The sequence below is a fragment of the Hyla sarda genome, chromosome 5, assembly GCF_029499605.1.
Source record: "Hyla sarda isolate aHylSar1 chromosome 5, aHylSar1.hap1, whole genome shotgun sequence".
Lineage (NCBI taxonomy): Eukaryota > Metazoa > Chordata > Amphibia > Anura > Hylidae > Hyla > Hyla sarda.
The window spans coordinates 254456737-254469906 of record NC_079193.1 but is presented as its reverse complement, the minus strand read 5'-3'; the positions used below and the strand labels follow the sequence as shown (position 1 = coordinate 254469906).

The 13170-nt window shown below is 37.9% G+C and overlaps 1 protein-coding gene across 4 annotated transcripts in view; it reads left to right on the top strand.

The window, feature by feature from the left end:
• LDLRAD4 (low density lipoprotein receptor class A domain containing 4) overlaps nucleotides 1-13170 on the top strand; it is a 257251-nt gene that overhangs the window by 131573 nt on the left and 112508 nt on the right. The gene's annotated exons all lie outside the window — the stretch shown is intronic.

Here is a 13170-nt window from a genome sequence, read left to right as displayed (position 1 = left end):
CGAGCGGATTTTCGCAGCGGATTTGGCTGCAGAACCGTTGGTGAAGGCCCGCTCTATGCTGTCTTTACATGTGCCTGCTCGTAGCGGCAATACGCCGCTACGAGCAGACACACTGCGATGTGCGAGTCGCAGTATACTCACACACACTCACACTGTGCGAGTACGCTGCTCACATCACTACAGTGTGTCTGCTCGTAGTGGCGTATTGCCACTACGAGCAGGCACATGTAAAGACAGCATAGAGCGGGCCTTCACCAGTGGATCCGCAGCGTAAAATACGCTGTAAATCCGCTCGTGTGAACGTACCCTTAAAGTATACCTGTCAATTCAGGTGCCTATTCAGGCTAAGATGCCTGTGTGTACATGAGGAGTAGCATGATTTCTCTATTAATTCAACACATTTCTGCTCTGCAGACTTCATTTTAGGCTGTTCCCGAGCTATTGGGTAGAGACAAGCTGCTATGATGACTCAGATAGATTGGACACGTACAGAATACGGGATCTTGTTCCCCTGTATCTCTATGGTACTCCCTCATAAATAGTTGCATCATGGAGGACATTATAGAGGACTAATGAGCATTAGTATAAGGCTACATTCACATCTATAAAGTAGCCTATATGTTTGGAATATGTTGCAGTTGGCCATGCATATGTTGCATTCTTTTGATCCATCTGGAATACATTGCTGTCTATGGGGAAGCCCCCTCCTAGCAGCAACTTAGATGGCCGCCCTCGAAATCTGCGGCTGGAGATTTATCAGTATGAATCCTGCATAATTCTCTTCTCATACTTCTCATTTGCCTTTGGCTCTATTCAGCCATCACCCTCTCGTTGAATATTATGCTGTGGCACACACAGTTGAGTACCATACATTTTTTTTTACAAGCAGTGTCTTTAAAACGGTACAGCAGCTATTTCTCTACATTGCTTTAGCCTTACAATTCTGAAGATTCTCCTAGCTCTCCAACTTTTGAGGCTAGAGAAAGGACCTGGATCAGTGGTGTAAGCAGAAAGAAAAAAAATTCCCAAATGGCTGCATTATTCGAGAACTAGCTGTATAAATGGAGTTGGAGTACTTAGTGTATTTACACACCGTAGGCTGTAGGAGGTTCTGGGCTGTAAAAGTAGCAATTAAAACAATCTACTTCTGTCATCTATCATCATTAATTGGACATCAGACAATCTTCATCTCTGAACTGCATAGATTAGAATTAATAGAAGGCAACTAATTTGCTACCACAAAAGATCATTAGCTAATGGTACATTTTCTTATGGCTTTCTTTGTTGAGCCTTTTAAAGTATGAAGTATTCAGCCGGGAACAATGTAATTGACTGTTAATTATTAGTTAATTATAAATGGAAATGAATATATCTTACATTTAAAAGTATAAACAGATATCCAGATTCAGTTAATCTGAGGTGGATTAAAGCGGTGGATCAGGTGATTTATGCTGCTCTAGGTGAGGGAAGGATATAATAGGGAGAGCCTTGCCCCCCATTTCCTGTTATTTGTCCTGATCTAGCTGTTACTAGAGGCCGATTTTCCTTGACAACAGGCATTGGACTGCAAATTACAGAAAAGTAAGGCGTCAAGATGTTACAGCTGTTTTTCTGGGGGTAAGGACTCCTTTTTGGTTAATGAGGTGATTCACAAATCTATGAGGAATCACGTAGGCTATGCCCATTTAAAGGATCAACCCCTTTATAACCAGGAAAAGTGTTTTTCTCTTCCTCTTTATTTGTGTACGTTCACACATACAGGATCCTGATGCGCAGGATTTCTAACTGCCAATTAGAAGTTGTGCTCAGTCATTTACTTTACATTAAAATCTGCAGCAGCAAATCCTGTGCATCAAATCTACGTGTGAACTTACACTTAAGAGGCATAACGTTTTTCGTTTTTTTTTTATTGTTCTACTTTTTCATCTGCACATAAGAGGGCTTGTTTTTTTTTTTTCAAGACTTTACAATTACTACTTTCTTTTTTACCATATACTATTCTGTGAAAAAAGAAATTTGTGGGGAAATTGAAGAAAACATTTCGGAGGTTTGGTTTTTACGCAGAGCACTTAAGCATTTTATGACAGGTTGGTCAATACGATTATATTTATATCATAATGTATATGTTCAAAAACATTTTAATATGTATTTTTTTACACTTTGTAAGTACCCCTAAGGGACTTTTATAAGCCATAATTCGATTGCTTACACTGATTAAAGTTCTGCTATTGCTAGTACAATAGCTTACTGGCTATATTAGCAGATCTTCTATGGCAGTCACGGAGTCCTAGTAAAGGCCCCTGGCTTCCATATTAATTGATCACTACCCCAAGGTAATATAGTAGAGTCACCAATCAGACACACTAGCAGCAGCTTTCATTTAGCCATTTAAATGCCACAGTCACTAGTGATCCCATTTAACCTCTTAAAAGGGTACTCCGCTCCCCAGCCTCCAGAACATTTAGTTCCAAACGCTGGGTGCGGGCTTCCGTGGTCGCACCACCCCCTCATGATGTCATGCCCCCTTCCATAGACTTGCATTGAGGGGCGGGACGTGATGTCACGGGGGCGGGGTGTGACGTCATAAGGTGGCGGAGCGACCACGGAAGCCCATACCTAGCGTTCGGAACTAAATGTTCTGCACGCTGGGGAGCAAAGTAACCCTTTAAGGACACAGCCCAGTGCTTTTTTCCCTCCTGGCATTCTAAGAGCCATAAATCTTTTATTGCCCCCCCCCCCCCCCCCCCCCCTACAGACCCATACAGGGGCTTGTTTTTTTACTTGACCAATTGTACTTTGTAATGACACCTATCATTTGACCATAAAATCTACAGCACAACCAAAATATTATTTATGGTGAGAAATTGATCTGAACACACAATTTTGCGTCCCCCCCCCTCCCCCTTTATTCTGTGGGTCAATATAACTAAAATGATACCCATCTTTACACACTTTTCTATTGTACTACTTAATTAAAAAATAATCCTTTTTATAACGAAACTAGTATGTTTAAAATTGCCCTGTTCTAACCCATTATAACTTTTTTATTTTTCCGTGTATGGGGCTGTATGAGGGTTAATTTTTGGGCCCTGATCTGTCATTTTCATTGGTACCACTTTTGCGTACATGTGACCTTTTTTATTACGTTTTTTGTTTTTTCTGGCATGTAATGTGACTGAAAATCAGCAATTTTGGACTTTGTTATTTTTTTTTAGTTTACTTTGTTTACCATACGTAATACTTAACACAATATTTTAATAGATCGGACATTTCCAAATTATTTAGATTTTTTACTCTTTTTTTGTAAAATGGGAAAAGAGGGGAATATTATTTTTATTGGGGAAGGGGACTATTTATTGTAATAATTAGATTGCAAATACTGATCAGTGTTATCTGCAATATACTTCTCTGGTCTGCTCGAAGACCCCATGATGACAGCAGAAGGCAGGTAAGGAGACCTCTGTCTCCTCCATCTTGGCTGATCTGATCCCCGCAGTCGTGCTGTGATCAGATCTGCCACCAGAACTGCTGCATTGCTGCAGATGCCGTGATCCCTGGCTGCTAATAGCAGCCAAGACCCGTGGTCTATAATGCAAGCGCATCTAGGCCAACTAGATGGACCAGGTGATCTTTTTCTGCCAACAGTCTGCCAATATGTTTCTATGAATGTCCAACCAGGAAAGTATATGAATGTGCTGATAGACTATTGTAAAATCTGTAGCTGAGGTTCCATGAATCTAAGCTCATGTACTAGATTTTGATATTTTGAAAATATATTGGAAAGATGGAGCACATATATCTGTTTAAAGAAATGTATTTCTTAACAAGAATCTGTCAGCTTTATCTGCTTCTGGTAACTGTTTATTTTTAAGCCAAGTGTCAGAGGGGCAGGGCTGAATGGCTCAAGTGCCACAGCCTGTCATGCCTCCTCACTTGTCTCTCTAAGCCATTCCTTCACTGACCATAAAAAGTTCTGTACATCAGTCAAGGAGGAGCTGGGGGTAAATGAGCGCAAGGAGGACACACTATTTTCTTTTTTTTGGCCCTCAATGGAGGAATGGATCCATATGGTTATGTTTGAAAGTAGGAGCCTGATTGTTTGCTCTGAGGAGAAATTTGTCTGCAGGGAACCAAAGCAGAGAGGAAAAAGTGGGGGGACAATGTATAACCAGAAGCTTTAACTTGATATGTTGATAACTTGACATAAGAACAAGATATTTTATATTTGCCTTAAATCTGATAATCCTTTGTTCAGTCTACACATATTACCTTGTGTACTTGTACTCCTTTGCATTAGTTTACTGATTATTTTTACTATAATTATTTTATTTTTTATTACGGTATTTTTTTTTTTTTTTTAAACAACGGTAGAGTCTTAATATCTAGATCACCCAGTGGTAACTGAAGGCCTATACACTGCTATAACAGCACAAACTTGACAACTTCTATTAAATATTGCCTCCACACGGTTTTTGTCTTGCATGTTTAAAAAGCTTTAGTAACAGGAGTGGTTTGAGAGTTGCTGCTGCGCTTTCCCTCCCTACGAGAAGGGAGCATTTCAGGGCACGTTTTGTTTTTGTGCACACTTGTTCCGAGGTAATCTTTCCTTCCCTCTCACTGAATAGGAAGGTTGTCCTCAAGTGACCCATCTGATCTTGAGCAGTTTGTAAATTGTAGAATAAAACTAGTATTGGAACAGAAAAATAAGTGGCAGTCGATTTTGTGTATTTCGGATTGCAACCTTTTACATTGTCTGCAAAGTTTCTTGATGCCTCTAAAGCTCAGTGACATTGTTTTAGCTAGCTCTGCTCCTTTCTGTCCACCCCCACCTTTTTCCCAAGGAATCCTTGCCAAACCATATTTTATGGGACCCATTCCAAACTTATTAGAGCTTTCTGCCTGGTCTTATATGTTTAAAGTGTTCTCTTTGCTCCTTCTGGGACTGATAGTACTGCAGTTTATACTGCAATGGAAGTCCCAGAGTGTATAAAGAGCAGCCTGTTTTGCTGAACTCTGGGAGACTGTCTGTAGATAACTCACTTCGGGTCAACACATTTCTTAAAGTAGTGAAGCAGAAAGAACAAATGCTCATCTGTTCAGGGTAGCTCATAATCCTATAGCATTTCCTGAAGACAGATTTTGGGTGTTGTCCAAACTGTAAAGTTTCAGGAAACCACCCTATGGTTACCTGATCCCAACTGTGTCATAAGGAAATCCACGTCAGCAACTTTACTTGTATAATTTATACTTGATAAAGAGGACACCTGTTTAATAAAGAACTGGATATCTTGTTGAAGTTGAATGTTAAATCAAAACAAAAAAACAAGCCTCGGATATGAGGGTAATAACAAAAAAAAGACGTTTTTTCCGACTTTCGTAGAACAAGTTCGGCACTGCTTACTTCTGCATACCTTGAGGAGTATAAGGTAAGGTGTAGAAGGATAACCGTCTATTGTAGTTCAGTGGTGCTCAGACGTCAAGCAGCAGTAAACAATTCTGATCTCAAAGACAAAAGGAAAAACGTTGGCGACTCGCCAAATCTTCTTTCTTGAGCTTTATTTTACATACTCACATATTACAAACATGTAACGGGATGGATGGGTCCAGGGGGGTACAGTAGGCCTACTGTACCCCCCCCCCCCCCGGACCCGTCCATCCCATTACATGTTTGTAATATGTGAGTATGTAAAATAAAGCTCAAGAAAGAAGATTTGGTGAGTTGCTGACGTTTTTCCTTTTGTCTTTGAGATACGAGTTTTTCAGACTTTTGGTTGCGGATTTTCAAAACTGTTGAGTAAAATGGGGGGGGGGGGGGAGAAAACAACAAAAATTGAAAAGCAAAATCTTTCTAGTAAGATGGAGGAAATAATTACGAACAAATATGCCAGTTTTTACAATTGCTAGTGAAAATTGGTGCATGCCATTATTAAAGGAAGGCTCAACTCGTCTATTTTATAGCTTTAACCCCTAATGACCCATGACATGTATACACGTCAGGGTGCCATTAAGGATATAATAAAGGTTTTACACATATACATTAACCTCTTCAATATTAAATGTTTAAATCCCGTCCCTTTATCCATTTTCCTTAAAAGGACATGATAAATATGAATAATAATAATAATAAATAAAAATTCTCTGCTTCTTCAGTGTCTGTTTGGGATTCTTGAATTGGATCTTGTTTCTCTATTTCTTTTTGACTGCTAAGGTCCAGGTGAATGGCATCTTTTCTTCTGATTTCTGTTTCCATGGTGCCACAGGGGTGCCAGCTTTCCCCTCTGATCTTTAACCTCTTTTTGTCCTTTGTCAAATCAGGGAGCGGTTGTTAGAGGCATCTTGGTACAGGAGTCTATGTATAAAGTGGCAGATTATGCTGACAATCTGCTCCTTTTCCTTACCAATCCTTGGATCTCACTCTACACCACCTACCAGTAGGTATGAGAATCACTTCTACCTTCAACCTTTAAACCTCTTGTGGACGATAGCGTCCCCCTCCATGACACACACTCAGGAGCTGAGCACTGGCATCTCTAATGCCAGACATCACCGATCGCGGTGATGCCCGGCTTTAACCCCTAGGACACCGCAATCAAATTTGATTGCAGCATCTAAAATGCAAGTAAAAATGTTCCAGCAGGTCTGTGAAAGTAAGTAAAAACACCTAACCTGCCAAATTCTGGACCCTGGAAAGTGTCTACTTCCCTCCCTCACAAGTGTCTAGATAAAGTGTATGTGGTAGAGCTTTTCCCACCACAGCAGAGCTGCGCAAAATTCATCATCCTACTGCACCTTCTTGATAAATAAGATGCACTCTAGTCAAACCTCCACCCAAATAAACGTGAGAAAATAGCTTTACTGTAGACATTCTTTGATAAATCTGGGCCATAGTGTGAAAGGAGCCTAACAGGACCTGGTAACCTGGCCCATTACATGACACTGCTGCTCAGCCTATCACCGGCTGAGGCAGGACATCACTGTGGCTGGTGATTAGCTGAGCAGGAAGAGGGCCAGAGGATGGGACGGCGATTTTGGTGGCACTAGGGGAGCAGCGAAAGGTAAGTTAATGTTAATTATGTTTATGCTGGCAGCACAGGCATAATGGATAAAACAATTCACTAAAGTTCTCCTTAAAAATGAATGGATGTAGAATATGTGTAGGAATCCACTTCAAATTACTTAGTGCACCTAACACAAGACCTCATAGCTATTAGGTGCTACCCATTAGGTCCCATACCCATTATTTTTTACTATCAAAAAATTCCCCCCCCCCCCTTTTTTTATGTCCCTTAGTTGCCATCAATTAGTCTAATTCTAGTAATTTTATGGATGTAAAATTAAGGGTCTTTAAAGCCAGTTATGTGACATAATGTACACATATATTGGCACATATTTCGGGAAGTAGGCATCTGGTTTACAAATTGCCCCCCCCCCCCCTTTCCCCAATAAAGTGTCCAAATACAAAAATGTCTGGAAACTTCAGAAAGTTTTAGATGTTTTTTTGTTTGGAAAACAGCCACTTTATAAGGCTCAAAAGAAGCCTAAAAAAATAAATAAATAAAATAAAAAATAATAAAATAAAAAAAAAACACTGTGTGTACACAGCCTAATGGTGATTACAGGAAGCTGAAAGCCATTACAATGTGTTTTTGTCTATTACCTATGTGTCTGGATGTTTTTTCCCCTGCTTGGACAGCTGTTGTTGTTAAACTGTTTGCTCTCTGATCAAAATGAAGGTAAATTATTGCAGATAATAATGAGCAGTTGAAAGGTAATTGAAATGAAGATCAGGAATGATGCTAGTTACCAGGGTGCCTACAGAAATGGCTCTCATGTACAGATAATTAATGACACAAGATGACTGTTCTGTGCTTGTTGTTGTAATGTATTCTGTTTGAACTCAGGTTGTTTATATTGTTTTTTTGCTGTAGTGATGTTTTTGCTTTAGTTGTTTATTACAATGCCATGTTAACACACTTACTAAGGACTCAAGCAATGTCCATCTGTTTAATGTCTTTACTTCAGATCCATCATATGTCATGTTTTATACCCAGTTGGCATAAATCATCACTTTGATATTAATGGTATCTAGACTTGAGAAATACCAATGCTATCATTTCTGTTTTTAACTGGACAGTTATTTTATTAATAAAATGTATTTATTTTTTAATATCTATATTAATTTATAGTATCAGTTTAGACTACACTGCCAGCCCCCAGGGAAAGTGATGTCATTGTTCAATGATTGCTAAAACCTATATTGCCTTATGGTTAAACGTTGTTCATTAATGGGGTTTGCTGGGCAAAATTTATTGATGACTGTGTAAGGTGGTGCTGCGGCTCTGGTAAACTGCCGATAGTGCCAGGTATTGGCATACTACTGATCTGATATTGATAGCCTATACTGAGAACAGGTCCTTTTATTTATGAAGTGCAATAGGGTAGCTAGATTTAGCTCTTAAAAATGAACTTGTACTTGCATGTAAACCATTTCAGAGGGGTAATCCGGAGGAAAACATTTTTTTTAAATCAGCTGATGCCAGAAAGTTACAGATTTGTAAATTACTTCTATTAAAAAATCTTATTCCTTCCAGTACTTATTAGCGGTTGTATACTACAGAGGAAATTCTTTTCTTTTTGGATTTCTTTTCTGTCATGACCACAGTGCTTTTTGCTGACACTACAGTGTTCTTTGGGACAGAGGTGTCAGACGAGAGCACTGTGGTCGTGACAGAAAAGAATTCCCAAAAGAAAAGAATTTCCTCTGTAGTATACAGCCACTAAGAAGTACTGGAAGGATTAAGAATTTACAATAGAAATAATTTACAAATTTGTTAAACTTTCTGGCACCAGTTGATTTAAAAAGAAAAAAGTTTGACACCGGAGTACCCCTTTAAGACTTATCTCAAGAAGTGGTATGAGTAAGTCTAGCATATAAAATATACTTCAATAATCAATACAGCCTAATCTGCACTAAATCTTAAGGGCTGGTGCACATGGGAATAAACCTTGTTTTCTCCAAGCCATGGTCGGCATGGCGAGGTCCTGTCCTGAAGCCCCCCATGTCTAACATTGAAATCAATGGGAATGTTTTTTTTTTTTTTTTTTTTTATGGAAACCACAAGAAACCACATGGTTTTTAAGATATCAGTGCAGACAAAACCTTATTTTTTTTGCCCATGTGAAGATACCCTGTTGTCCATACAATATTATTGATAAATGGGAACTTTTTGGTGTTGGGAGGTTATAGCAAGGCTATTAAGGAGTCTACTGATGTATTGTGTGGCTGACATTTACCATTGTCTTTAGACTGTTTTTTGTGTCTAGAAAAGGCGCAAAAAAGGCACAAGCAGGGTTTATTTGCGCCTTTTTTGTACCTTTTGGTTTACACATTTCTGCTGATTTTGAGTTGCAATCCACTGATTTTGGCAATACACATGATATGGAAGGGTTTTGTGAACTACACATTTTTGGGAAAAGGCGCAAAACCACTGAAAAGTCTCTAAACTACACCAGCCCAGACTCAGCTTAGCCTTTTGGTGTATGTGAAGAGAGAAATTTCAGAAAATGTGACCTGCACAAAATGTAACAAATGCTCTGTGACCATGTAATAAATTTGATGCTCCTACACATTACCAGCACCCAAAAAAAGGTGTAGAAAAATGCTTCACTTACACCTACAATGATAAATGCCGGCCTATATGCATAAAAAGACTCTAAATGCATAGTTGATTATACAGCTTTACCTTACATTGCTGTATACAAATGACATTTTAAATACATTAAAAAAAATATATATATATATATATATATATATATAAATATATATATATATTACGCAGTATTGTAATCTACCCATCTATTACATTGTTACTGTTATTTTTATCCTGTCTCTCAACTGTATGACAAACTTGTAGGCAGAAACTGCCATGATGGTATATAAACTAAAGCGTTATAATACAAAGTAAAATGTACCTCATTGTTATAATAAAACATAATGTCAGATTAACTTTACCACTCTTTTTAAGTATATTATTTTATTCCTTGTATTCTCCTTTTTATTAAGCAATTCAATGGCCTTTATGCACAGAAACTTTGTTCTTAAAGTCTATAAATAATAATGAAAAATTGTAAATTGCTTCTCAAGTCAATGGCAAAGAGCCCTTTTAAAGCGAATTACCCACAGTACAATTCAAGGAAATCCTAAAACCTTTGTTGTTCAATGTGACATTTAAACTCCCTTGTAAGCTTCTAAATGGGCTCACTCATATCCCACCATGATTTTGTGAGCGCATTCACACCTCACAATATAAAACAATATAGCAGAAATGAAGCAGTGATCTTGGATCACATGGTAATGCGGTGAAGTATACAGCTGTTTAGGATATAATAGCTTTGCAGATTACTTGAAGGAACTCTTGACTGTGGAGTCAGCTCACGTTCCCCAGTATCTATTATAAGAGCATTAATCTGCAACAATACAAAAAAATTATTTATCTGGAACGCATTTGAAAATAATTTCTTGCTTTAATACTGTGCTGTGAATGCAATTTGTGAAAGCAGTAACAGTAAGTGTTAGGAGCTCATACAATAAGACGTTAAGCATTTATTAAAAATACACTTGTGTATGGAGGGTGGTGGTGGGGTTATTCTCTCTTCCAGCTCCCGTGTCCATGATCTCTAAAATGTCATTTGTTTATATAATTTTGGATCCACTAGCTTTGTGAAGGGCATATTATTTCCCTATGTATTGTGTTTTACCCTATCATGTAATAAAGTGATATCAATAAAACATTGCATGGTTACCATATGGCTTCAACAACAGCATTGTTAGCCACCAGCATTGCCAGAATGATACTGCTGTTTTCTTGGCATTTAAAGCGTACCTGTCATAGTGCAAAAAAAAAGAAAAAAAGTGATATGTTACTCAGGACCCAATCCTGATCATGTGCATATGATTTTTATGTGCCTCAGACCTATATATCCAGAGATATAAGCATTTATCTGCTGGTGAGTTACTTTTTCATTGTGCAGGCTGGAGGGGGCGTGTCAGTCTGTCTCCCTCACAGGAGCAAGCCTGGGCAGTCAGCCAATCAGTACTCTCTACTCTGCAACCCTTTCCTCTCTGGTTTTATGCTGTGTCATGTGTCAGAGGAAGATACTTGGAGCTTGCCTGCAGTAATCAGAAGACATTATGGTGAATTCATAACAGGATAAAATGTATAAATATAAGAATAGATCTTTATAAAAATTAGTGCAAGGATTTTTTAGATAAAAGTACAGCATTTTTATGAATACATGTTCTATCTGTTTTATCTTCTCCTAGTAAAGCTGGATGCTAATCAGCATAGCTGTCACTATGTGTGTCATTCATCTTTCACAGACTCCTGAATGTCTGATCAACTTCTTTGTCATTCAGGAGTCTGAGAAAGCTTTGACTATTTCCGCATGCTGGGAGTTGTAGTTTAGTAACAACTGAAGCTGCAAAGTTTGTAAATAACTGTGTTAGAGCAGTGTTGCCTCCAGCTATTTTAAAACTACAGCTCCCAGCATGTCCACACATCCTTTATCTGTAGTTTTGCATACACAATAGAAATCTCCTATACTGGATACCGGTATGCTTTATGGCCGGTATCCAGTATGCTGTAATATCTAGACTAGTCTGTCTGGCTAAAAGACAGGTGACTCCTAGTGGTGGCTATTTTGAGCTTGAATTTCAGGTGAAAATGTACTTTTTATTTAACAGGTGTATATTGTGAAATGTCATATTTTAAGGAGTCCTGCAATATATGAAAAGTTTTTAACAATGACAGTGCCTCTTTAAAACTGGTATGCAATTCTAACCAATAGATTTGTTGTCAATTGTCCAGATATAATATTGCTTAACCAAACCATGAGTGTAAATCCACACTACACATTATACTTGCAGGAAAGGCTGCAGTAAACCTATTTAATAAACTATACAGATTGTTAGAACAATTTTGGTGCAGATTTTACTTTTTCCATTAATTTCAAATTGGACAATCCTCAGATATTACAATCCACACTGCAGGCCAGTATCGGTCAGAATAATTTTTGCAGTGTGTAGGTGAGATTTTATATACCATATACAGTCATGGCTGTAAATGTTGGCACACCTGAAATTTTTCTAGAAAATGAAGAATTTCTCCCAGAAAAGGATTGCAGTAATACATGTTTTGCCATACACATGTGTATTCCCTTTGTGTGTATTGGAACTAAACCAAAACAGGGAGGAAAAAAGCAAATTGGACATAATGTCACACCAAACTCCAAAAATGGACTGGACAAAATTATTGCCACCCTTTCAAAATTGTGGAAAAATAATATTGTTTCAAGCATGTGATGCTTCTTTAACTCCTTAAGGACTCAGGGTTTTTCCGTTTTTGCACTTTCGTTTTTTCCTCCTTACCTTTTAAAAATCATAACCCTTTCAATTTTCCACCTAAAATCCATATTATGGCTTATTTTTTGCGTCACCAATTCTACTTTGCAGTGATATTAGTCATTTTACCCAAAAATGCACGGCGAAACGGAAAAAAAAATAATTGTGCGACAAAATCGAAGAAAAAATGCCATTTTGTAACTTTTGGGGGCTTCCGTTTCTACGCAGTGCATATTTCGGTAAAAATTACACCTTATCATTATTCTGTAGGTCCATACGGTTAAAATGATGCCCTACTTATATAGGTTTGATTTTGTCGCACTTCTGGAAAAAATCATAACTACATGCAGGAAAATTTATACGTTTAAAAATGTCATCTTCTGACCCCTATAACTTTTTTATTTTTCCACGTACAGGGCGGTATGAGGACTCATTTTTTGCGCCGTGATCTGAAGTTTTTATCGGTATGATTTTTGTTTTGATCGGACTTTTTGATCACTTTTTATTCATTTTTTAATGGTATAAAAGGTGACCAAAAATGCGCTTTTTTTGACTTTGGAATTTTTTGCGGGTATGCCATTGACCGTACGGTTTAATTAATTATATATTTTTATAGTTCGGACATTTACGCACGTGGCGATACCACATACGTTAATTTTTTTTTTACACTGTTTTATTTTTTTTATGGGAAAAGGGGGGTGATTCAAACTTTTATTAGGGAAGGGGTTAAATGACCTTTATTAACACTTTATTTTTAAAAATTTTTTTGC